This window comes from Bubalus bubalis, chromosome 1 (genome assembly GCF_019923935.1).
Source record: "Bubalus bubalis isolate 160015118507 breed Murrah chromosome 1, NDDB_SH_1, whole genome shotgun sequence".
Classification (NCBI taxonomy): domain Eukaryota; kingdom Metazoa; phylum Chordata; class Mammalia; order Artiodactyla; family Bovidae; genus Bubalus; species Bubalus bubalis.
This window is the reverse complement of record NC_059157.1, coordinates 116,833,479-116,860,818: the sequence shown is the minus strand read 5'-3', so window position 1 is coordinate 116,860,818 and position 27,340 is coordinate 116,833,479. Positions and strand designations below refer to the sequence as shown.

General features: G+C 42.4%; 1 protein-coding gene across 5 annotated transcripts in view; it reads left to right on the top strand.

Moving 5' to 3' along the window:
- The window catches only part of PIGZ (phosphatidylinositol glycan anchor biosynthesis class Z), a 58,471-nt gene that overhangs the window by 3,439 nt on the left and 27,692 nt on the right, over positions 1-27,340 (top strand). For 4 of the 5 annotated variants that reach the window (XM_044943142.1, XM_044943123.1, XM_044943111.1 and 1 more), the window contains exon 2: positions 3,013-3,196. The exons of the other annotated variant lie outside the window; for it this stretch is intronic. The gene's annotated coding sequence lies outside the window, so the exon portion shown is untranslated. The remainder of the gene's footprint in view (positions 1-3,012; positions 3,197-27,340) is intronic. 5 annotated transcript variants of the gene reach the window in all.

Below are 27,340 nucleotides of genomic sequence, written 5' to 3'. Positions count from 1 at the left end.
TCGGACATGACTGAGAGACTAAGCACAGCACATATAAGTGATATATGATATTTGTCTTTTCTCTGACTTAGTTTACTTAGTATGATGATCTCTAGTTGCATCCATATTGCTGCAAAAGGCAGCGATTATTTCTTTATGATTAATATTCCATTGTATATATATGTACCACATCTTCCTTATTCATTCGTCTGTCAATGGGTATTTACATTGCTGCCATGTCTTACTATGGTAAATAGTGCTGCAAAGAACATTGGGATGCATGTATCTTTTCAAATTATGGTTTTCTTCCCATCTGATCATGGTGTATGATCCTTTTAATGTATTACTGGATTTGGGTTTGCTAGTATCTTGTTGAGGATTTTTGCATCCATGTTTATCAGTGATATTGACCTATAATTTTCTTTTTTGTGGTAACTTTGATTTTCGTAACAGGATGTTTCAGTTTACAGTAGCCATGAGGTTTTGATATATCAGTCTATGTATATACACAAGATTGTTTCAAGTTGCTGTTCTCTTCATTTCAAATGCATTTCCAATATTCTGCAATATTCCAATATTTGTACTGTTCTCTTCTCACAATTTCTGGGTTTGATATCGTAATTTTCTGTGGATGATTTCCTACCTTTATGTTTGCCTTTACAGGTGAGCTTTCCCATTCGTAATTTTCTGGCTTCTAGTTGTTGTCTTTTCCATCTAGGGAAGTTCCCTTAGCATTTGTTGTAAAGCTGGTTTAGTGGTACCAAATTCTCTTAGCTTTTGCTTGTCTGTAAAGCCTTTGATTTTTCCCCGGTATCTGAAAAAGAGCCTTGCTGGGTAGAGTATTCTTGGTTGTATGTTTTTCCCCGAAAGCACTTTTGAAGACCATCTCCTGGGAGGAGGCACTAACTGGCAATCATGACAGTCAAGGTCATGATCAGTCTGGTGGGTGTCTGCTCAGGGATGGTCATCTCCATGGAAACAACCTGGATGACTCATAGATAGGATCTCACCGCCAAGACTCTGGGACTCTGCTGTCCTCTCCCCCACTCCCTTCTCACCCTCTTTAGCAGGCCTCCTCAAGACCTCAAACCCAGCCCCTGATAGAGTCATTGTACCCCAGCAAGCCAACCCATGACCTTGGGACACACTTGAAGGGCGCAGAGGAAACCTTGCCTTTGAAAATGGTGAAATAGGTTCACCTGTGTCTCTCCCCTTGGCAAAAAGCTCTGTATGAGTGTTGAGGGAGTGTATTCATAACAATGAAAGTTGCCCTGACTTCGTTTTAAGTTTCCATTTATTTATGTTTGGCTGCACTGGGTCCTCGTTGCCATGTGGGCTTTTCTCTAGTTGTGGTGAGCAGGGGTCACTGTCTTGTTGCAACACAGGCTTCTCTTGCTGTGGAGCACGGGCTCTAGGGCAGGTGGGCTTCTCTAGTTGTGGCATGAGGGCCCAGTTGTCCTGCAGCATGCGGAATCTTCCCAGGCCAGAGATCTAACCCATGTCCACTGCATTTGCAGGTGGATTCTTAACCACTGGACCACCAGGGAAGGCCATTTTGTTTTTTAAAAAAATAAGCCTTAGCTGGCTAAGGTATAGACTAAAGTCTGCTCACGAAGTAACTACCATCCAAAACCCTCCAACCCCCACACCTTGCTTCCCTCAAGTGCGTGAGAATTGGCAGTTAGCCCTCCGGCCTGTGGGCTCTCCCCTGCTGCTGCTGCTTCTGCTAAGTCGTTTCAGTCGTGTCCAACTCTGCACGACCCCATAGATGGCAGCCCGCCAGGCTCCCCTGTCCCTGGGATTCTCCAGGCAAGAACACTGGAGTGGGTTGCCATTTCCTTCTCCAATGCATGAAAGTGAAAAGTGAAAGTGAAGTCTCTCAGTCGTGTCCAGTGCTTAGCAACCCCATGGACTGCAGCCTACCAGGCTCCTCCGTCATGGGATTTTCCAGGCAAGAGTACTGGAGTGGGGTGCCATTGCCTTCTCTGGGCTCTCCCCTACCAACTGTGAAATCTTCCCTTCCTTGGTTCTGCTTACCAGCCCTACCACAGACCTACCTTACTAGATAAAAGCGCAGGTCGATAAATGAATCAGTGGGGTACCAAGCCCAGGCTTCCATCATGGCCCACTGGCAGCCTTTGGCCCAAGGTCTTTAAGCCTCACCTGGCCCTTTGGCATCTTAGAGGGCACAGTCAAGCCCCTGGCTGAGTTGCAGGCCACCCTCAAGCCCCACCAACCTCTCTAGGGCTGATTCATGTGGCCTGGTTGTGTCTTTGGATTTGGACTTGGAAATTTCACAGGTTGGGGTCAAAGCCCACCCTGCCTCCCACCCAGAGCTGCCCAAGAGAAAAAAAAGCTGCATCCCTGAGTGTGTGTCTGCTGAGCTGCCATGAGAGAATGTGGAGGAGCCCCTGGAAAACAAAACTCTGTGACTGGAATGAGGCAGCTGAGTAGGCACCACTGCTGTGGGAATTTTCCCTCAGATCAGCATGCTAGAATGTGCCTGGAGACCGCAGGTGGACAAATGGCCAAGGTAGAGGTGTGGTAATGTTCATCAGAGAGTCTCTGTGACAGCAAAATCTTGCAAACAACCTAAATGCCCAGGGTTGGATAAATGCAAGATAATGCATATTTTCACTTGCAGTGAAATACAATGGATGGTCTGCAGCCAGAAAATGAAGGACAGAGCTATATTTACCCATGTGGAAAGATTTCCATGACATATTGTTGAGTAAAAAGAGTTGGTTATGAAACAGTTGATGATCCCATTATCATAAAATATCACACACACACAAGGAGCTGTCTGGAAATCTGTTCACCAAACTGTTAACAGTAACTGTCTCCAGTTGGTAGAATTTAAGGGTAATTTTTACTTTACCTTTTTTTTCTTTAAATTTAAATTTTGAATTTTAAAGCATTCTATATGACTAATTTTCATTGGGGAATGAATAAATAAACAAGCAAAACCTAAAACCTTCCACTGTCCCGATCACAGTCCTGATGTTTCACATCCCGTCATCTCTTGCCAAACAGTTCTGAGTCTGTCCCAGTGAGGAGCAGAGCAGGCCAGTAGGAGGACTGGGCTTGGAGCTACTCTGTGCTGGAGGGAAGTGGCTCTTCCATGAGCCATGGAACCTTTGAGAAGACAGTGAACCCTTCAGAGCCTCCATTTCTTCCCTGAGTGTCTGCCTCATGGGCTGGTGGGGAGGCAACAATGGTGAGTCAAGTGCTCATGTGTCTCCTGGAGGGGATGGAGAGGGGATGGAGTAGGTCCCGCCTGCCCAGGCCAGTGCATGAGCACAAACTCAAGGCCCCATGCACCAGACCCCACGACATGGGTCTGACCTCTCCTATTTCTGTAACTGAGTGATCCTGAGCCCACACCTTCCTGCCAGGCTGTGGACAGATGTGGGAGGAAGAAAGAGAAATCTATGAAGCCAAGCTCTTCCTGAGAGAAGTGGACAAAAATCCAAGCTCACTGAGGTCAGAATTAGAACCCATGGGCCTGGGGGAGGGCTAGGGGCCTGAGCCCAAGATCAGCCTGGCCACTTCAGGGAAGGTGGGACACACAAAATCCCCTGCAGACCCCGCCACCCCCCACCACCTCGCATATTCACAGTCTTGTCTCCACGGCACTCCCATTGCTCCCGTCAGCTCCGACCCACTTCCATCACTAGTTCACTTGCGAAGAATCCGAGAGCTGAAGAAATCCCAGTAAATCAGCTTGTCCAGTCGGTGTCTCGCATGCCCTCACCTCCGAGGAAAACAAGGCCTACAAGGGCAGCACTTTCTGCTGATGGGAATGTGGCTCCAGGCTCACACTCAGAGCCTGGTTCTCAGCCCACAGGACGCAGTGCACAGTAACCAGCACAAACCTATGCGCTGCCTCCCGGAAGACTCCCAGCCCAGGTCACCACCTGGGAAAATTTTAACAATGTGCTACAACTATGTGCCTGAGGTCCTTATTGCCTGCTAGACCACGATCCAGCACCAAGATCCCATTTTGAAGTCTATTCCTAGCCTGTCTCCTGGCATCACTATTCACTGTCACAGGTTGGGTTGAGACGGGTGTGTGTGCAGATTTATTGAGGAGAGCTCTCAGGAACAGTACCTACAAGGGGGTGAGGATTAATGAAATGGGCGGAGAGGAGTTGAAATACAATGCTGTAGCAAGGGAGATCCCAGCTGGCCCCACAAGGAGCTCCAGTGTCCCTTCAGGATTATCCTGCTGTGCAGCAAGAGGGCCAGGCCTTTATATGCCTTCCTCAACCCTCCAGGGGAGGCAGGTTTGAGGAGTGAGGGGAGGGAACGTGTGACCTTGAGCAAGTTGACTTTCTTCCACTGAGGAGTCCTGGAGAGAAGCGCAACTGCGACCCATCAGCCACTAACATTGCCAGCAGCTCGGGACTGAGAGCCTCAGTCTTAAAGGGGCTTGGGGCAGCGGACCACAGCTTCCACCACAGAGTGGGGAAGAAACTTGCCTGAGATCACACAGCTAGTAAATGATGGAGTTGAATTCAAATCCAGATGGTCAAAGCCCACGTATTTTTTTTTAATTTTATTGAAGTATAGTTGATTTAAATGTGTTCATGTCTGTTGTGTATGACTCAGTTCTTTATATATATTCTTTTCCATTACATTTTATCACAGACTATTGAATATGGTTCCTTGTGCTATTCAGCAAGATCTTGTTTATCCATCCGGTATATGCTAGCGTTTGCATCTGCTAATCCCAAATTCCCAATTCTTCCCTAACCCAACTACCTCCCTTCTAGCAATTACAAGTCTGTTTTCTGTCTGTGAGTCTATTTCATAGATATGTTGATTTGTGTCATATTTTAGATTCCACATATAAGGGATAGCATATGGCATTTGTCTATTTCTGACTGACTTCATTTAGTATGATAATCTCTAGATCTATTCATGTTGCTGCAGATGGCATTATTTCATTCTTCTTGATGGCTGAGTAATATTCCATTGTATTCATATACCACATGCTCTTTATCCATACATTTGTCAGTGGACATTTAGATTGTGTCCATGTCTTGGCTATCGTAAATGGTGCTGCTATGAACATCAGGGTGCATGTATCTTTTTGAATTATAGTTTTGTCTGTGTATATTCCCAGGAGTGAGATAGCTGGATCATAGGTTTTTAAAGAACCTCTGTACTGTTTTCCAAAATGGCTGCACCAATTTACATTTCCAGCAACAGTGTAGGAGAGTTCCCTTTTTCTCCACACCCTCTCCAACATTTATTATTTGTAGACTTTTAATGTTGGCCATTCTGACTGTCAAAGCTATGGTTTTTCCAGTAGTCATGTATGGATGTGAGAGTTGGACCACAAAGAAGGTTGAGTGCCAAAGAATTGATGCTTTGTACCTGTGGTGCTGGAGAAGACTCTTGAAAGTCCCTTGGACATCAAGGAGATCAAACCAGTCAACCCTAAAGGAAATCAACCCTGGATATTCATTGGAAGGACTGATGCTAAAGCTGAATCTCCAGTGCTTTGGCCACCTGATGTGAAGAGCTGACTCACTGGAAAAGACCTTGATGCTGGGAAAAATTGAGGGCAAAAGGAGAAGGCGGTGCCAGATGATGAGATGGTTGGATTGCATCACTGATTCAATGGACATGAGTTTAAGCAAACTCAGGGAGATAGTGATGGACATAGAAGCTTGGCACGCTCTAGTTCATGGGGTTGCAAAGAGTCGGACAAAACTTAGCAACTGAACAGCAACAGTAGTTCTGACTGGTGTGAGGTGGTACCTCATTGTAGTTTTGATTTGCATTTCTCTAAAGCGATGTTGAGCATCTTTTCAAGTGCCAGTTGGTCATCTGTGTTTCTTCTTTGGAAAAATGTCTGTTTAGATCTTTTGCCCATTTTTCTATTGGGTTATTTGTGTTTTTTGTTAATTAGTTGTATGCACTATCTGTATATTTTGGAAATTAAGCCCTTGTCAGTTGCATCATTTGCAAATATTTTCTCCCAGTCTGTAGTTTGTCTTTTCGTTTCATCTTCCTTTGCTGTACAGAAGATTGTAAGTTTGACTAGGTCCCATTTGTTTCTTTTTGTTTTTATCTCTATTGACTTGGGAGACTGACTTAAGAAAACATTGGTACTTTTTATGTCAGAGAATGTTTTACCTTTGTTCCCTTCTAGGAGTTTCATGGTGTCAGGTCTTATGTTTAAGTCTTTAAGCCACTTTGAGTTTATTTTTGTGTCTGGTGTGAGGATGTGTTCAAACTTCATTGACTTACATGTGGCCATCCCAACTTTCCTAACACCACTTGCTGAAGAGACTATCTTTTCTCCATTATATATTCTTGCCTCTTTTGTAGAACATTAATTGCCCAGAGGTGTGTGGGTTTATTCCTGGGCTCTCTATTGTGTTCCAATGACCTATATGTCTGGTTTTGTGCCAATACCAAGCTGTTCTGATTCCTGCAGCTTTGTAGTATTGTCTTTGGCAATTTGCTTTGGCAATTCTGGGTCTTTTATGGTTCCATATAAATTTTAGGATTATTTGTTCTAGTTCTGTGAAAAATGTCATAAGTAATTTGATAAGGATCACATTAAACCTGTAGATTGCTTTGGGTAGTATGGCCATTTCAACAATATTAATTCTTCCAGTCCAAGAGCATGCAAAGCCCAGATCTTAATCTCAATACTCATGTGAATGTCTAATGATTAAAGAGTGTGCTTACTGTGCTGGGCATTGTACCAGACACTTTCTGTAAGTTATATAGCTTACCTCTCAAAACAACCCTCAAAAGCAGGTGTATGGTATTACAGCCACATTTTACAGATGAAGCACTTGAAGCTTGGTGATGATAAGTAACTGGCCCAAGGTCACTCAGCTAATAAGTCAGGATTGGAGCCCAGAGCCACTACATGATAAGGCCACACTGATAAACTGAACCCTTGTTCAGTAGCTTGTGGATAATGTGCATCTTCTGAATGTTTTCTGGAGTAAGAGGAGAACATGGTGAACTTGACCTCTGCAAGCTGCCTGCCGGTCTGCAGGCTGCCAGACAGCTGAGGAGGCTGAGCCCACCTGGGGTCTGCACTGCTCTGTAGGCTCCCTACTCTAAGCCTGGTTGGAGGAGTCCACGTCTCACCTCTTCTCACAGCTCAAGTCCAAGCAGGGCCGCTGGCACTGGGCACCAAGCAGGCAACCTAGAGTTTGGCTCCATGTTCCCCACAGAGCCCTGCCCAGAGGACTCTGGGAAGCTCAGTTCACAGAGCTGTAAATGAGGGCCATCCTCGTTGTTATTCCGGCATTGCTCCAGGACTCCGAGGCCTGCTGGAGAGAAACGATTGTAACACATACTGCAAACCACAAGTGCTAGCTGTGTTCTGCAGCAGCATCAACCCCAGCAAAAGATTATCTTTGACAGCCAGAAACCCCACATTCCTTGGACATAGTGTGTTTCCACTTGAGGGTGGGGTGTGGCCCTCTCTACCCATGAGAGGCTGTCCTAGGAACCCAGATCCCTGTGCCCCAAAGCCTGGCAGCTGTACAGGGAAGGCTGACAGGGAGGAACAGACCAGAAGTCTGCTTGCCATGTTCTCCCAGGCTCTTCTCTCCCCTCCTCAATTAACAGTTTGTGTTTGGGAAAGATCTATCCCCAGACCCAGTTATTCAAGGGTAGAGACCAAGCCTGCCCTCTGTCTACTGCAGTCCCAAGGCCAAGCTCAATCTGGAACATAGCTACAGCCTAATAAGGTGTTAGCTAAAAGAATGAATGAATGGGCAAGAGAGATAAGATGCTAGTTTTGCATTCTGGAAGTGGACCTCTCCTGGAGGAGTCTCTGGCAACTCCCAGACTATGGAGCTGACAACGAAAGGATTACTGCTGGCATTAGGGTTGGCCAGTGTATATTCCTAGGCATGAGGCTGGCTCCTTTCCCAGATGTGTATATAGTTTGCTGAGCAGCTTAAACAACAAAAATGTATTGTCTCAGTTTTGGAGGCTAGAAGTCCAAGGTCAAGATGTCAGTAGATTGATTCCTTGTCTTGTAGATCGCCCCAATCTTGGCCTGTATCTTCACATGTATGCTTGTGTCTCTATATCCAAATCTCCCCTTTTTACAAGGATATCAGTCATATTGGATTAAGACCCATCTTCATGACCTCATCTTAACTAATTCCATCTACAACAACCCTATGTTCAAATAAGGTCATGCCAGAGGGACAGGCAGGCTGAGGGGCCACCTGCCCCAGCCGCTAAGCTCAGGGGATGGTTTGAATAAATTATTTCTTTCAGTAAGAGATAGCCTTTCTGTATCAGTGAGTGTGCATGCATGCACACATACACGATGGATATATGTACCTGTGTGTAAGCATATACACCCATTTCCAGGCCTTTCCTCCAGAGAGGATGACGGGAAATATCCTCATCCAGAGGCATTCTGAAATACTGGAGTTAGGACTTCAGCAGGTGAATTTGGGAGGAGATCATCCTACGCATGACAGTTTGCTCTTACTTTGTTGGTCAGGGTTGGGCAGAGAATGCCCCACGCTCTCTCTGCCGCACCCCCACCAGTGCCGAACAATCAAGGTGGACAATGTTTGGGTGAGATGTGCCCCCAGATCAGGCCATCTGGGCAGCACTCCCTGAGCCCCAAGATGTGCTCTGACTCTCTGCTTACCTTCCCTCACGAAGGGGCAGAGGCACGGATCCAGACAGTGTGATGCACAGATAGACGGGGCGTGGCTCAGAGCTTGGGCGCAGCTGGGGGGAAGGTGGCTCTCCCAAGGCCCGTTGATCCGGAGTGTGCTCATACCCCATCCCGGCTCCCCCACCCTCCTTCCTTTCTCCCCTCCACTTTCTTGCCCCCTCTCAGTTCCATCTGCCCTAGGGTTCCTAGACCGGCTTCACTCATCATGGACTGCAACTGAAGTGGCAGTGTGGCGTCTTTCAAGGATGCTGCATTTTGTCCATTCAGTCCCCAACATTCATCGTTACCTCATCTCTCCCTCCTGACATCCCTTCTGGGGAGCTATTAGTTTCACTCCCATTCTACAGGAGAGGCAAGTGAGGCCATGAGAATGGAGGAACTCGCTGGGATTTGAACCCAGGCACAGCCACCGCCAGGGCATTGTGGTGGCAAGCTGGTGTACCTGCCGCAGCCTCCAGAACACCCCAGCCAAAGTCCAGGTGCAATTGCCCTTATCTCCAGCACTCAGATCTCCATAATCATCTCAGAGCTCCTGGTCAGGCGGGCCCCGACCCAGGGCAGGAAGCCTGGGTCAGCATTTGTGGGTGCATGGGATCCTCACTGATAACAGAAGTGCTGGCCCTGCTCAGGTTAGAGATGTGAGCTTATCTTTGAAAGGACAGAATTTCACAGCAAAGCTTGTCAGCCACTGGCTGCTGAGCTGAGCTTCAGGGCAGGAAGTCCCTCCTTTTGAGGGGCTACCAAGGGCTGAGAGAGTTTCTGCCTGCAGATCTATGCCATCAGTGTTCCTGGATGAAGAGTCTCTGGTCCCACAGCAGAGAGTAGGTGTGACTAGGAAGAAGGGACATGCAGGCTGACAGGGGCCACCGGGCCCAGCTACTAAGCTTGGGGGATGGTTTGATTAATGTATTTCTTTCAGTAAGAGACAGCCCCCTGCATCAGTGCATGTGCACACACCCACCAACACATGATACATGCGTGTACCCACGTGTAAGCTTGCACACCCACTTCCAGACTTTTCCTCTTGTGAAAGGACAGAGTGCTGACTCCTACCAGGAAAGGATGACAGGAGATGTCCTCACCCAGAGGTGTCTTAGGACTCCAATTTTTGAAGCCCTTCCTCTTTTCTTCCCATTTCCATCTCCACTAAAGGCTAAAGAACTTATAAAGAGTTAGGCCTCCTCCCTCCCCCAACCTTAGGTCGGGTCCTAAGAAGGACCCACTGCGGGTGGGGTGGAGGTTGCTGTAGTTGAAATGCATCTGCTTTGCAGAATCTCCTCTTAGGTAATTTCACATTTTTTATTGTGAAAAAATACACATAACATAAAAGTTTACTATTTTTAAGTGTACAGTTCTGTGGCAATAAGTACCTGCATGCTGTTCTGCAACCATCACCACCATCCACCTCCAGAACTTTTTCCTTTTCCCCAACTGAAACTCTATATGTGAAACACTAACCGCCCCCGCCCCCCATTCCTCCACAGCCCCTGCCCCCAGCCCCTGGCAACAATCCTTCTACTTTCTGTCTCTGTGAGTTTGACTTCTCTGAGTATCTCATATAAGAGGAATCATCTGTCCTTTTGTGCCTGGCTTATTTCATAATTCACATAGCATGATATCTTCAAGGTTCATCCACGTCGTGTGTGTCAGAATTTCATTCCTTTTTAAGGTTAAATAAATATTCCACATTTATTTATTTATTTATTCCAATAACCTCTCTACCACATTTTGTTTATATATTCTTCTGTCTATGGACATGGGTTGCTTCCACCTTTTTAATGCGGCTGTGTATATGAGTGTGCAAGTAACATTTCAAGTCCCTGCTTTTGATTCTTTTGTATATATACCCAGAAATGGAATTGCTGGATCACATGGTAACGTCATCTTTAATTTTTTAAGGAACTGCCATGCTGTTTTCAACAGAGGTGGCACTATTTTACATTCCTTTCTAACAATGCACAAAGGTTCCAATTTCTCCATATCCTTTTCAACACTTGCTTTATTTTTCTTTTTTGTAATAGCCACCCTAATGGGTGTGAAGAGGTATTTAAGCGTGCCTTCGGTTTGCATTTCTCTAATGGCTAATGATCTCGAGCATCTTTTATGTGCTTATTGCCTGTTACATTAGGTTGGTGCAAAAGTAATTATGGTTTTGGACTCCGAATTTTAAATCATTTTAACTAGACTCAAACACATATTTATTAATCAAAATAGAAACCATTGCAATCAATGCATTTTTGTCGATGAGAAATGAGTTTGTTTATTCCTGTAGCATAACATCCATGCTTAGGGACTCGGCAAACCCTTGGAAGGCGTTTTCTGCCTCCTGCTGGTTGTGGACGCATTGTTCCTTGCAAGAAGTTGTCGAGATGCTTGAAGAAGTGGTAGCTGGTTGCCAAAAGGTCAGGTGAACATGGAGGATGAAGCAAAGCTTCATAGCCCAATTCGCTCAGCTTTAGAAGTACTGGTTGTGCGCCGTGCACTCGGGCGTCATAGTGGAGAAGAGTTGGGCCCTTTCTGGTGACCGACACCACCTGCGGGGCTGCAGTTTTCCGTGCGTCTCATTGATTTGCCGAGCATACTCTTCAGATGGAATGGTTTTACTGGGATTCAGAAAACTGTAGTGGCTCAGACCAGCAGCAGATCACCAAACAGTGCCCATGACCCTGTTTTTGGTGGAAGTTGGCTTTGGGAAGTGCTTTGGAACTTCTTCTTGGTCCAGCCACTGAGCTGGTCATCACTGGTTGTTGTATAAAATCCACTTTTCATTGCGTATCACAATCCAATTGAGAAATAACTTGTTGTTGCATAAATTAAGAGATGACACTTTAAAACATAGATTTTTTTTTTTTTTGCAGTTAGCTCATGAGGCATCCACTTATCAAGCTTTTTCACCTTTCCAGTTTGTTTCAAATGCCAAACGACTATAGAATGGTAGACGCTGAGTTCTTGGGCAACTTCTTGTGTAGTCGTAAGAGGATCAGATCCCCTCAGTTGGTCGTCGTCAACCTCCGATGGCAGTCACTGTTTCCCCCACCTTCAAGGCTCTAGTCTCCCTTGAAAAACTTCTTGACTCACCACTGCACTGTACATTTGTTAGCAGTTTCTGGGCCAAATGCATTGTTGATGTTGCGAGTTGTCTCTGCTGCTTTATGACCCATTTTGAACTCAAATAAGAATATTGCTCAAATTTGCTTTTTGTCTAATATCATTTTCATAGTCTAAAATACATATAAAATAAACAGAAAGTAATGATTCATTAGCAGAAAACTTAAATTAAGAAATTTTCATTAAAATTAAATATAATCACATTTATTTAAGAATGTATTCCAATATCAAATGGCAAAGCTCAACAATGCAAAATCAAAATTACATTTGCACCAACCTCAAGGCTATGGTTTTTCCTGTGGTCATGTATGGATGTGAGAGTTGGACTGTGAAGAAGGCTGAGCGTCGAAGAATTGATGCTTTTGAACTGTGGTGTTGGAGAAGACTCTTGAGAGTCCCTTGGACTGCAAGGAGATCCAACCAGTCCATTCTGAAGGAAATCAGTCCTGGGATTTCTTTGGAAGGAATGATGCTAAAGCTGAAACTCCAGTACTTTGGCCACCTCATGCGAAGAGTTGACTCAATGGAAAAGACTCTGATGCTGGGAGGGATTGGGGGCAGGAAGAGAAGGGGACGATAGAGGATGAGATGGCTGGATGGCATCATTGACTCGATGGACGTGAGTCTGAGTGAACTCCGGGAGTTGGTGATGGACAGGGAGGCCTGGTGTGCTGCGATTCATGGGGTCGCAAAGAGTTGGACACGACTGAGTGACTGAACTGAATATGTTATTGTATATCTTCTTTGGAGAAATGTCATTCCAGTCCTTAGACAACTTAAAGATTTTTTTAAAAACTCCTATTCTGGATGTTCTGAAGGTCATTGGGATATTTTTTCTGAGGTTGCTTGCAGCCCATCCTGGGGCTCCCCACCCAGATATTCCTATGGGAATAGGAGGTGAAGGGGGAGAGGGAGCCACAAAGAGAAATCTCAGCCAGCTTGGACCCTGGCCTGGAGAACTTTGCTCTCAGGAGTTCAAACCTTGAGAAATCCAGAAGCTTTGGTTGAACTAGACCCAGTTTCTGGGTGGCTCAGCTCAGAATGCATGCATCTCCCAAGACAGGAGCTTTGCCTGGGCTGGGATGGCAGCTGATCCAGTGCCTGGTGCTGGGAATGGGGAGTGCCCACCTCCAAAGTTGCCTTTGGGCTCCCAGTCACTTGAGATTTTCTGGAAAGAATTTGCTATCTGCAGGCCCCATGACTGCTAGGGTCACTTAGCACATCCTCAGACCTTTCTGCTGGTAGGAAAGATTACCATCAGGTTTGTGTCCAGAAGGTGGTGAGTTTATCATCTGCCTCAGCTCAGGATTTATCATCATTACCAACCCACAAGACCCATCTCCTGTTTTATTAATTTATTATCCCCCTTTTATCCTTGGACCCAATTCCTGTTCCCATTCCTCCCTGATCCGATCATGGGCATCCATTCTACTGTGTTTGGATGTGCCTTCTTGCATTTGTGTAAAGCATATGGGTCTTCATGGGTATGTGTCTTGAACACATCGTTCTGTGCTAAGAAATGTCGATCTCCTTCTCACCTTATCTTTCACTTAATGCGATGTTTTACAAACCAGTCCAGATCCCATGATGTTATTTCTAATTCACAGAGGCTCTCACCATTGGGAAATAGCCAGCCAGGTGCCTCCATCTCTGGATACACCTTCACTCTTGAGATTTTTAACTGAGTGATTCAAATCATCTGTATCTTTGGTTTTTTTGTTTGTTTTTCTTTTTTTTATTTCCCTAAGCTATCTCTTTCTGAGGCAAAGATTTCAGTTAAAATCTTAAGCTGAAATTGTTAAACTGTTTTTTTCCTGCAGTTCTATCTGTGGCTGCTTTATATATTTTAAGACTTCTGTTGGATGCTTTGGTTTGTGGCCATTTTGCCATATGCTATATCATTCTTTGACAATATGCTGCCTTTTCTCTTGAATTATATTTTGTTATTAATCTTGCTCTTCTGGCATCCTTTGGTTCATATTCACCTGATACACCTTTTTCTGTTTCTTTTTTATTTTTCTCTATCATTTTAATAAACCCCCTAGTGGCTCAGATGGTTAAGAATCTGCCTGCAATGAGGGAGACCTGAGTTCAGTCCCTGGGTTGGGAAGGTCCCCTGGAGAAGGAAATGACAACCCACTCCAGTATTCTTGCCTGGAAAATCTCATGGACAGAGGAGCCTGGAGGGCGACAATCCATGGAGTCACAAAGAGATAGACATGACTAAGCAACTACTGCTGATTGATTATAGTCAAGATATCAACACTAGTAGTTTCTGTCAAGATATATACTGCCTTTATATAATTATCATTAGTGATAGTTTATTTATAATTATTATTAATACTATTTATTGTATGAGGACTTATTTCTACCTTGTTTTATACATTCTATTTACTATATATTGTTGCTTTTTCCTTTCCTGCCTTCAAAAGAAAGTATTTTTTATAACCATGTAAAATACATATCTGTGAATGATTGAATAAATAAGTGGGAGGAGAAGGACAAATCTTCCTTACAGAAGAATTTCAAATGATAAACAGAAGGAATGAGTGAAATAGAAAATCACCGTTAGAGTACTACATAGTGATTCCTGCAAGTAAGACCTACAAGTAAATGCTAAGACCAGGGAGAAAAGGCCTAAGAAGCAGCAGCATATTTACATGGACTCAAAGTATTTCCTCTGAAATATTGTTGATTACTACACTAGCTTTGACCATTTTCTTTGATACTCTTCCCTCAGGGAAAAGGAGTTTAATTCCATTTCCCTTGAGATAGGCTGGACTGAGTGACTGGCTTCTCATCAATAGAATCTGAAAAAGGAAAAATAGCAGCTTTACAGTGGAGAAGCCAGACAGACACCACCTTGACCACGTGAACAAGACCAATATGATCAGTATTAAATCACACTGATATCAATCCCACATGATTTTATGAGGAGAGCACTTCACCTCTCTAGTTTATTCTCCCAAATCCATAACCCCACACTAATCATGAGAGAATATCAGGCAAATCCAAGTTGAGAGATATTCTATAAATTTCCTGACCACCATTCACCAAAAGTTAAGGTCATGAAAAACGAGAGACAGATACAATGGTAGACTGCAAGATTTGAAGGAGTGATGGTAACTAAGGGCATCACAGCATCCTGATGGGATCCTAGAACAGAAAGGGCATCAGTGGAATGTTAACTTCTTAATTTTGGTAAATATGTCATGGTTATATAAGATGTTAACACGAAGGGAAGTTGTGCTACATGGACTCTCTATATAATTCTTCTGCAATCTAAAATTCTTAAAGTGAAGTTTAAAAGATACAGCTGTATATAAAAGCTTAGAGAAATAAGGCAATCACAGAGATGAAAATAAAGCAACAAGAGAATGCCAGGAATAAACAGATTTAATATTTTGAAACAAAAAATGTAATTCTTAAAATATCAACTGGGCAGAGATAAAAGAGAATTGGGACTTAATAAACTACTACAGATACAGTGCTGAGAGATAAGTAGAGGGAAAACATAAAGGAAGCACTAATTAGATATGAAGGTTAGAGTAAAAAGCTCTAATATAAGCATATGTATATAATTAGATCCTTAAAAATGGAGAGCAAAGAGAATGAAAGAAAGTATTTAAAGGGATAATGGCTTTTATTAAAGTTTGCAAAAATGTGTACTTAGTTGAATAAGCTGAATATAAAGATAAATCCATATCTAGACACAGCTTAGTAAAACTGAAGAGAGAAAAGACAAATTTAAGATCTTCAAGACAGCCAAAGAGAAAGGCGAGGTCACTCTAAAGATTCCATGATTTAAAGGACAGTGGACTCCTCAACAGCAACATAGCAGTCAGAATACAGTGAATAAATCTTGCCAATGTTGATAGAAAATGACTATCAACCTAGAATTGAGACTTTACCATCAACAAACCTGCACTGTAGAGGGCAAAATGATCTTACAAGAGCAGTCTAAGAGTTAAAATAAAAGAGGGAATGCCAAGTAGGTAAATGGAAATAACATGATATAAACCAAACAACCATTGTCTTTAAAAATTATGGATATTATAAAACTCAGAGGTTGTGCCAATTTACATAGCCACCAGCAACATACGAAAATACTCATTCATGCATCTCTCTGATAACCTATTACCAGACTTTATGACTGTTACTAAACAAATAGGTAAAGATGGTATCTCAGTTCAGTTGCTCAGTCGTGTCTGACTCTTTGCGTCCCCATGAATTGCAGCACTCCAGGCCTCCCTGTCCATCACCAACTTCCAGAGTTCACCCAAACTCACATCCATTGAGTCGGTGATGCCATCCAGCCATCTCATCCTCTGTCATCCCCTTCTCCTCCTGCCCCCAATCCCTCCCAGCATCAGGGTCTTTTCAAATGAGTCAGCTCTTCACATCAGGTGGCCAAAGTGTTGGAGTTTCAGCTTCAACATCAGTCCTTCCAGTGAACACCCAGGACTGATCTCCTTCAGGATGAACTGGTTGGATCTCCTTGCAGTCCAAGGGACTCCCAAGAGTCTTCTCCAACACCACAGTTCAAAAGCATCAGTTCTTCGGCACTCAGCTTTCTTCACAACCATGAAATTAAAAGACGCTTACTCCTTGGAAGGAAAGTTATGACCAACCTAGATAACATATTGAAAAGCACAGACATTACTTTGCCAACAAAGGTCCATCTAGTCAAGGCTATGGTTTTTCCAGTGGTCATGTATGGATGTGAAAGTTGGATTGTGAAGAAAGATGGTATCTCAGTGAGTTTTAATTTGCATTTCTTTTAGTATGAATCTGTTGATGTGGCATAGTTATTCTTTCCGAATTTTTTGACTTTGCCTGTGTTTATGGTATCTTTTGCCACAGAGAACTGTTTAAATTTTATGCAGTACAATTTTCTCCTTGTCTTTTAAGCCTCCTTGCATGTTGTGCCATTCTTAAAAGTGCTTTCTCATCTGCAAAGTTATTTAACTCTTTCATTGCTTCCTCATTATTCATGCTTTCTTTTTTTAATATTTATCTTTGTTTTTTTAATATTTGTTTACTGAGTCAGAGGGAGAAGTCAATGGCACCCCACTCCAGTACTGTTGCCTGGAAAATCCCATGGATGGAGGAGCCTGGTGGGCTGCAGACCATGGGGTCACTAAGAGTCAGACACGACTGAGCGACTTCACTTTCATTTTCCACTTTCATGCATTGGAGAAGGAAATGGTAACCCACTCCAGTGTTCTTGCCTGGAGAATCCCATGGACAGAGAAGCCTGGTAGGCTGCAGTCCATGGGGTCGCACACAGTCGGACACGACTGAAGCCACTTAGCAGGAGCAGGAGCAGGAGTCAGAATCTTTCATTGCATGTAGAATCTTTCGTTGTGGTGTGCAGGTTCAGTTCCCCACAGCGTGTGGATCTTAGTTCCCCCACCAGGGATTGAACCCATGTCCCCTGCATTGCAAAGTGGATTCTTTATTTAGTTTCTGTTTTTTTTTTTTTTTAGCATTTATATATTTGGTCGATCTTAGAATTATCTTACTGTGAAGTATGTGGTATTGATAAACTTTTTTTTCCCAGACAACCTACCCTGTTTGCCTAGCAGTTTTATATTGAATAGTTTTCCTGCACTGATTTGGAGTTTTGACTTTATCATATCGTAAATTCCTTTGTATTTGAATCTATTCCTGTACTTTCTGTTTGTTCCACTGATCTCTCTCTCTTCTGTGCCTGTACCACACAACTTTAATTATAATAGGTGTGATAAGATAAGACACTTTAATTGCTGATAAGTCTGGCTCCCTCTCGTTTGTCCTGGATATTCCTACTTGTTTGCTTTAAAAAATTCTTGGATTTTTTTTTTTTTGAGGTAGCATTGATTTATAATATTTAACCTGTTGGTATTTTTATTGAAGTTTTATTAAATTTATAAACCTAGAGTAAATGGAGTTTCTAAAAATGTGGTAGTTTTTCTGTTTGTTTAAATCTTTAGTATTCCTTAGTAGAATTTTAATGTTTTATTGATAAATATATTGTATAAATCTCATTATGTTTATTCCTAATTGTTTCATTTTTTGTCTTGCTATTACAAATAGATTTTCCTTTTAAAAATTTTATTGAAGTATGGTTGATTTACAATGTTGTGTTAATTTCTGCCGTTCAGCAAAGTGATTCAGTTGTACATATGTACATTCCTTTTTATATCTTTTTCCATTATGGTTTATCACAGGATATTGAATATAGGTCCCTGTGCTACACAGTAGGACCTTGTTGTTTATCCATTCTCCATATAATAATTTGCATCTGCTAACCCCAAACTCCCAATGCATCCCCCCCACTTGGCAACTACTAGTCTGTTCTTTTTGTCTTCAAGTCTATTTGTTCTATAGATAGGTTCATTGGTGTCATGATTCAGATTCGACTTATAAGTGATAGCACATTGTCTTTCTCTTTTTGACTTACTTCACTTAGTAGGATAATCTCTAGATTCGTCCATGTTGCCACAAATGGCATTATTTCATTCTTTTTTATGGCTGAGTAGCATTCATGTATATATGTACAACATTTTCCTTGTCCATCCATCTGCTGACAGACATTCAGGCTGCCTCCATGTCTTCGCTTTGTGAACACAGGGGTGTGTGTATCTTTTTGAATTACAGCCTTGTTCAAATATATGCCCAGGAGTGGAATTGCTTGATCATACAGCAACTCTATTTTTAGTTTTTTGAGGAAACTCTATAATGATTTCCATAGTTGCTGTACCAACTTACATTCCCACCGATGGGGTAGGAGGGTTCCCTTTTCACCACACCCTCTCTAGAAGATATTTGTAGATTTTTTAATGATGGCCATTTTGACTGGTGTGAGGTGATACTTCATTTTAGCTTTGATTTTCATTTCCCTAGTAATGAGCGATGTTGAACATCTTTTCATGTGCCTGTAGGCCATCTGTTTGTCATCTTTGGAGAAATGTCTGTTTAGTTTCAATCAGGTTGTTTGGGTTTTTATTGTCCATATATCAAAAACAGCTGTTTGTATATTTTGGAAATTAAGCTCTTGTCAGTCACATAATTTGCAAATATTTTCTCCCATTTTGTAGACTGTCCATTTTATTTTGTTTATGGTTTCCTTTGTTGTGAAAAAGATTGATTGGGTCCCATTTATTTTTGCTTTCATATCTATTGCCTTGGGAGACTGACCTAAGAAAACATTGGTACAGTTATGTAAGGGAATGTTTTGCCTATGTTCCCTTCTGGGAGTTTTATGATGTCATAAAACTTACATTTAAGTCTTTAGGTCATTTTGAGTTTGTGTCTGATGTGAGGGTGTGTTCTAACTTCATTGATTTACATGTTGCTGTCCAATTTTGCCAACACCACCTGCTGAAGAGCTGTCTTTTCCCCATTGTATATTCTTGCCTCCGTTATTGAAGATTAGTTGATCCTGGGTATTGGAGTTATTTCTGGGATCTCTATTCTATTCCATTGATGGATATGTCCATGGATTCCATTAATCCGTGTGCCAGTACCATGCTGTTTTGATTATTGTTGCTTTGTAGTATTGTCTGAAGTTTAGGAGGGTTATGTCTCCTGCTTTGTTCTTTTTCCTAAGGATTGCTTTGGCAATTATGGGTCTCTTATGGTTTCATATAAATTTTAGGGTTATTTGTTTTAGTTCTATGAAAAATGTCATGGGAAAACTGATAGGGATAACATTAGATTTGTAGCTTGCTTTGGGTAACATAGGGGCTCCCTGGTGGCTCAGAGGTTAAAGCGTCTGCCTGGAATGTGGGAGACCTGGGTTCGATCCCTTGGTCAGGGAAAATCCCCTGGAGAAGGAAATGGCACCCCACTCCAGTACTTTTGCCTGGAGAATCCCATGGAGGGAGGAGCCTGGTAGGCTACAGTCCATGGGGTCACAAAGAGTTGGACACAACTAAGCGACTTCATTTTCACTTTTTTTCACTTTGGGTAACATGGCCTTTTAACAATACTGATTCATCCAATCCAAGAGCCCGGGTTATCTTTCTATTTCTTTGAATCATCTTCAATTTCCATTATTAATGTTTTATGCATGTGTGCTCAGTCACTTCAGTCATGTCTGACTCTTGATGACCCTGAGGACTGTAACCCACCAGGTTCCTCAGTCCATGGGATTCTCCAGGCAAGAATCCTAAAGTTGGTTGCCATGCCTTCCTCCAGGGGATCTTCCAAACCAGGGATCAAACCCACATCTCCTATGGCTCCTGCATTGCAAGTGGATTCTTGACCTGCTTGGCCACTGGGGAAGCCCCTATAAATGTTTTATCATTCTCAACATAATAGTCTTTTACCTCCTGGTGAAGTTTATTCCTAAATGTTTTATGTTTTTGCTGCAATTTTAAAAGAGATTGTTTGTTTCAAGTTCCTTTCTGATATTTCACTGTTAAAGTAAAGAAATACAACCAATTTCTGTATGTTAATCTTGAATTCCCCTACTTTGTTGAATTTGTTTATCAGTTCTATCAGGTTGGTACAAATTAACTGTAGATTTTAAATCACTATAACTAGGTTCCAACATATCTTTATCAATTAAAAGAGGAACCATTACAATCAACACACTTTTGCTAATGAGAAATAAGCTTGTTGATTCCTGTAATGTAAAAATCTGTGCTTCAGGATTCAACAAACTGTTGGAAAGCATTTTCTGCCCCTGTTGGTTTTGGAAGCATTTTCCCTGCAAAAAGTTGTCGAGATGCTTGAAGACATGGTAGTCAGTTGGTGAGAGGTCAGGAGAATATGGCAGATGAAGCAAAACTTCATAGCCCAATATTTCAACCTTTGAAGTGTCGGTTGTGCGCATGCAGTTGGGCATTGTTGTGGAGAAGAACTGGACCCTTTTTGACGCTGGCTGCAGGTGTTTCAGTTTTTGGTTCATCTCATCAATTGGCTGAGCATTCTTCTCAGATGTAACGGTTTTGCCAGGATTCAGAAGGCTGTACTGGATCAGACTAGCAGCAGACCACCAGTGACAATGACCCTTTTTTTGGTGCAAGTTTGGTTTGGGGAAGTGCTTTGAAGTTTCTTTTCAGTCCAGCCACTGAGCTAGTCATTACTGGTTGTCATACGAAATCCACATTTTGTCACACATCACAATCCAATTGAGAAATGCTTTGTGTAGAATAAGAGAAGACATTTCAAAGCGACTGTTTTTTTTTTATTTGCGGTCAGCTCATGAGGCACCCACTTATCAAGTTTTTCACCTTTCCAATTTGCTTCAAACACAAAATGATCATAGAATGGTTGACATTCAGTTCTTTGCAACTTCTCATTTAGTTGTACAAGGATTAGCTTCAATGGTTGCTGTCAGTTGGTCCTTGTCGACTTCCTATGGCTGGCCTCTGTGCTCCTCGTCTTCAAGGCCCTCCTCCCCTTTGCAAAACTTCTTGAACCACCACTGCACTGTACATTCATTAGCAATGCAGGCCAAATGCATTGTTGATGTTGTGAGTTTTCTCCACCGCTTTACAACTCATTTTGAACTCGAATTAAGAAATCACTCAAATTTGCTTTTTGTCTAACATCATTTCTATAGTCTAAAATAAATATAAAATAAACAGCAAATAATAAAACTTTAGGAAAAGCATAAAGCAAAAAATGTGCATTAAAATGGTGTATAACATAACCACATTTATTAGGAATGTATTCCAGTATCAAACGGCAGAGTTCAACGATGCAAAACTGCAATTACTTTTACACCAACCTAATAGTTTTTCTGTGGAATGCTTACATTTTCATATATAGTATCATGTCATCTGCACATAATGACAATTTTAACTCTTCCTTTTCAATTTGGATATCTTTTATTCCTTTTTTGTGTCCAATTTTTGTGGCTAGGACTTCCAATACTGTGTTGAATAGAAGTGGTAACAGTGAGTATCCTTGTCTTTTTCCTGGTTTTAGCAGTAAGGCTTTCAGTTTTTCACCATTGAGTATTATACTGGGCTGTGGGTTTGTAATAAATAACTGTTATTAGGTTGAGATATGTTCCTTCTACACCCACTTTGGTAAGAGAGTTTATCATGAATGGATCTTGAATTTTATCAAATGCCTTTTCCATATCTGTTGAAATGATGGTGTGGTTTTTGTCTTTGTTGATCTGGTGTATCACACTGACTGATTTGCATTCATTGAACCATCTTTATGACCCTGGGATAGATCCAACTTGGTCATGGTATATTAACTTAGCTGGTAAAAAATCCACCTGCCCAACGCAGGAGATCCCAGTTTGATTCCTGGGTCTGAAAGATCCCCTGAAGAAGGAATAGGCTACCCACTCCAGTATTCTTGGGCTTCCCTGGTAGCTCAGACAGTAAAGAACCCGCCTGCAATGAGGGAAACCTGGGTTCAACCCCTGGGTTGGGAAGGTCCCCTGGGAGAGGGCATGGCAACCCACTCCAGTGTTCTTGCCTGGAGAATCCCCCATGGACAGAGGAGCCTGGCAGGCTATACTGCTTGGGGTCAGACACAACTGAGTGACTAAGCACAGCACAGCGTGATCTTTTCTATGTGTTGTCTTATGGTTTATTAATGTTTTGTTGAGAATTTCTGCATCTGTATTCATCAGAGATATTGCCCTGTAATTTTCCTTTTTGGCCATGTCTCTGTTGGGTTTTGGTATCAGAGTGATGGTGGCTTCATAGAATGTCTTTGGGCGTGTTCCCTTCTCTTCAATCTTTTGAAAGAGTTCAAGAAGGATTGGTATACATTCTTCTTTGTATGTTTGGTGGAATTCTCCTATGAAGCCATCTGGTCTTGAACTTTTGGTTGTAGGGAGCTTTTTAATTACAGATTCTTAAATAGATTTGTTACTTCTATTAGTTTTTCTAACTAGTTGTTGTTTGTAAATGTGAAAGCTAGTTTCTAAATATTAATTTTAAACCAGACATCTTACTGAATTATTTTGCTCTTTATAATATTTTCTCTTTAATTAGCATTTTAAAAGCAGTTTTAGGTTCACAGCAAAATTGAATGGAAAAATATGAGAGTCCCCACGTAGCCCTGCCCTTCCCCCAACCCATACACAATTTCCTTCACCATCAATATCCTACATCAGAGTGGTACATTTATTACAACTGATGAACCAACACTTACATATTACCAACCAAAATCCATAGTTTATATTAGAGTTCATTCTTTCTATTGCACATTCTATGCAATGTGCAAAATCTATGGGTTTTAACAAATGCAAAATGACATGTATCTATCATTATAGTATCATACAGAAGAGTTTCCCTACCCTAAAAATTCTATACTCCATTTATTCATTCCTTCTACCCCATGGGCCCCTGGCAAAGACTAATCCTTTTACCACTTCTATAGTTCTGCCTTTTCTAGAATATTATACAGTTGGAATCAGTGTACAGTTGGCTACAGTATGTAGCCTTTTTAGATTGACTTCTTTCACTTAGCAATATGTACTTAAGCTTCCTCCATGTCTTTTCATGGTTTGATAGCTCATGTATTTTAGCACTGAATAATAGTTCATTGTCTGCCTGTTCAGTTCAGTTCAATTCAGTCGATCAGTCATGTCCGACTCTTTGTGACCCCATGAATCACAGCACGCCAGGCCTTCCTGTCCATCACCAACTCCCGGAGTTCACTCAGATTCACGTCCATAGGGTCAGTGATGCCATCCAGCCATCTCATCCTCTGTCGTCCCCTTCTCCTCCTGCCCCCAATCCCTCCCAGCATCAGAGTCTTTTCCAATGAGTCAACTCCTCGCATGAGGTGGCCAAAGTACTGGAGTTTCAGCTTTAGCATCATTCCTTCCAAAGAAATCCCAGGACTGATCTCCTTCAGAATGGACTGGTTGGATCTCCTTGCAGTCCAAGGGACTCTCAAGAGTCTTCTCTAGCACCACAGTTCAAAAGCATCAATTCTTCCGCACTAAGCCTTCTTCACAGTCCAACTCTCGCATCCATACATGACCACTGGAAAAACCATAGCCTTGACTAGACGGACCTTTGTTGGCAAAGTAATGTCTCTGCTTTTCAATATGCTATCTACGTGGGTCATACCTTTCCTTCCAAGGAGTAAGTGTCTTTTAATTTTATGGCTGCAATCACTATCTGCAGTAATTTTGGAACCCAGAAAAATAAAGTCAGCCACTGTTTCCACTGTTTCCCCATCTATTTCCCATGAAGTGATGGGACCTGATGCCATGATCTTCGTTTTCTGAATGTTGAGCTTTAAGCCAACTTTTTCACTCTCCTCTTTCACCAAGAGGCTTTTTAGTTCCTCTTCACTTTCTGCCATAAGGGTGGTGTCATCTGCATATCTGAGGTTATTGATATTTCTCCCAGCAATCTTGATTCCAGCTTGTGCTTCTTCCAGCCCAGCGTTTCTCATGATGTACTCTGCATATAAGTTAAATAAGCAGGGTGACAATATACAGCCTTGACGTACTCCTTTTCCTATTTGGAACCAGTCTGTTGTTCCATGTCCAGTTCTAACTGTTGCTTCCTGACCTGCAGGAAGGTTTCTCAAGAGGCAGGTCAGGTGATCTGGTATTCCCATCTCTTTCAGAATTTTCCACAGTTTATTGTGATCCACACAGTCAAAGGCTTTGGCATTGTCAATAAAGCAGAAATAGATGTTTTTCTGGAACTCTCTTCCTTTTTCTATGATCCAGCGGATGTTCGCAATTTGATCTCTGGTTCCTCTGCCTTTTCTAAAACCAGCTTGAACATCTGAAAGTTCACGTATTGCCGAAGCCTGGCTTGGAGAATTTTGAGCGTTACTTTACTAGTGTGTGAGATGAGTGCAATTGTGCGGTAGTTTGAGCATTCTTTTGCATTGCTTTTCTTTGGGATTGGAATGAAAACTGACCTTTTCCAGTCCTGTGGCCACTGCTGAGTTTTCCAAATTTGCTGGCATATTGAGTGCAGCACTTTCACAGCATCATCTTTCAGGATTTGAAATAGCTCAACTGGAATTCCATCACCTCCACTAGCTTTGTTCGTAGTGGTGCTTTCTAAGGCCCACTTCACTTCACATTCCAGGATGTCTGGCTCTAGGTGAGTGATCACACCACTGTGATTATCTTGGTTGTGAAGATCTTTTTTGTACAGTTCTTCTGTGTATTCTTGCTACCTCTTTTTAATATCTTCTGGTTCTGTTAGGTCCATACCATTTCTGTCCTTTATCGAGCCCATCTTTGCATGAAATTTTCCCTTGGTATCTCTGATTTTCTTGAAGAGATCTCTAGTCTTTCCCATTCTGTTGTTTTTCTCTATTTCTTTTCATTGATTGCTGAGGAAGGCTTTCTTATCTCTTCTTGCTATTCTTTGGAACTCTGCATTCAGATGCTTATATCTTTCCTTTTCTCCTTTGCTTTTCGCTTCTCTTCTTTTCACAGCTGTTTGTAAGGCCTCCCCAGACAGCCATTTTGCTTTTTTGTATTTCTTTTCCATGGGGATGGTCTTGATCCCTGTCTCCTGTACAATGCCACAAACCTCAGTCCGTAGTTCATCAGGCATTCTATCTATCAGATATAGTCCCTTAAATCTATTTCTCACTTCCACTGTATAATCATAAGGGATTTGATTTAGGTCATACCTGAATGGTCTAGTGGTTTTCCCTACTTTCTTCAATTTAAGTCTGAATTTGGCAATAAGGAGTTCATGATCTGAGCCACAGTCAGCTCCCGGTCTTGTTTTTGCTGACTATATAGAGCTTTTCCATCTTTGGCTGCAAAGAATATAATCAGTCTGATTTCGGTGTTGACCATCTGGTGATGTCCATGTGTAGAGTCTTCTCTTGTGTTGTTGGAAGAGGGTGCTTGCTATGACCAGTGCGTTCTCTTGACAAAACTCTATTAGCCTTTGCCCTGCTTCATTCCGTATTCCAAGGCCAAATTTGCCTGTTACTCCAGGTGTTTCTTGACTTCCTACTTTTGCATTCCAGTCCCCTATAATGAAAAGGACATCTTTTTTGGGTATTAGTTCTAAAAGGTCTTGTAGGTCTTCATAGAACCGTTCAACTTCAGCTTCTTCAGCATTACTGGTTGGGGCATAGACTTGGATTACTGTGATATTGAATGGTTTGCCTTGGAAACGAACAGAGATCATTCTGTCATTTTTGAGATGGCCGGGAGGAGTTACCCCACGACCAAGGCCAGGGGTGGCAGCCGGGAGGAGCTACCCCAGGTCCAAGGAGCAGTGGCTGCGCAGGCGCAGGAGGGCCGAGAGGAGCTACTCCACGTTCAAGGTCAGGAGGGGTGGCGGTGAGGAGATACACCTCATCCAAGGTAAGGAGCAGCGGCTGCGCTTTGCTGGAGCAGCCATGAAGAGATACCCTACATCCAAGATAAGAGAAACCCAAGTAAGACGGTAGGTGTTGCAAGAGGGCATCAGAGGGCAGACACACTGAAACCATACTCACAGAAAACTAGCCAATCTAATCACACAGAAAACTAGTCAATCTAATCACACTAGGACCACAGCCTTGTCTAACTCAATGAAACTAAGCCATGCCCTGTGGGGCCACCCAGGATGGGCTGGTCATGGTGGAGAGTTCTGCCCAAATGTGGTCCACTGGAGAAGGGAATGGCAAACCACTTCAGTATTCTTGCCTTGAGAACCCCATTAACAGTATGAAAAGGTGTCTGCCTGTACCACAGTTTATTTATTCATTCATCTACTGAAGGACATCTTCCTTGCTACTGACTTTTGGTAATCATGAATCAAGCTGTTATAAACATCTGTGCGCAGCTTTTCATGTGGACATAGGTTTTTTTTATCTCATTTATGTAAATACCAAGGAGTAAAACTGCTAGATTGTATGATAAGAATATGTTTAGTTTTGTAAGGAACCAACAAACTGTCTTCCAAAATAGCTGTACCCTTTTGCATTCCCATGAGCAATGAATGAGCGTTCCTATGGCACCACATTCTCACCAATGGTTGATGTTTAATATGTTTTGAATCAAATCTTTTGTATTTTCCAGGTATAAAATTATGCCATCTGGGAATAATAATTTTTTCGCCTTCTTTCTGAGTTCTATACCTCTATGTTCTTCTCTTGTCAACTCGCATTAACTACTCTACACAGAAAAATGGAGGCAGCTATAAAATAATAGCTCTAATAGCTTAGTTCAGTCACTCAATCATGTCCAACTCTTTGTGACTCCATGGACTGCAGAATGCCAGTCTTCCCTGTCCATCAGCAACTCCCAGAGCTTGCTCAAACTCATGTCCATCAAGTCGGTGATGCCATCCAACCATCTCATCCTCCATCGTCCCCTTCTCCTCTTACCTTCACTCTTTACCAGCATCAGGGTCTTTTCCAGTGAGTCAGTACTTCACATCAGGTGGCCGAAGTATTGGAGTTTCAGCTTCGGCATCAGTCCTTCCAATGAATATTCAGGACTGATTTCCTTTAGGATTAGCTGGTTTGATCTCCTTGCAGTCCAAGAGACTCGAAAGAATCTTCTCCAACACCACAGTTCAAAAGCATCAGTTCTTCGGTGCTCAGCCTTCTTTATGGTCCAACTCTCTCATCCATATATGACTACTGGAAAAATCATACCTTTGACTAGATGGA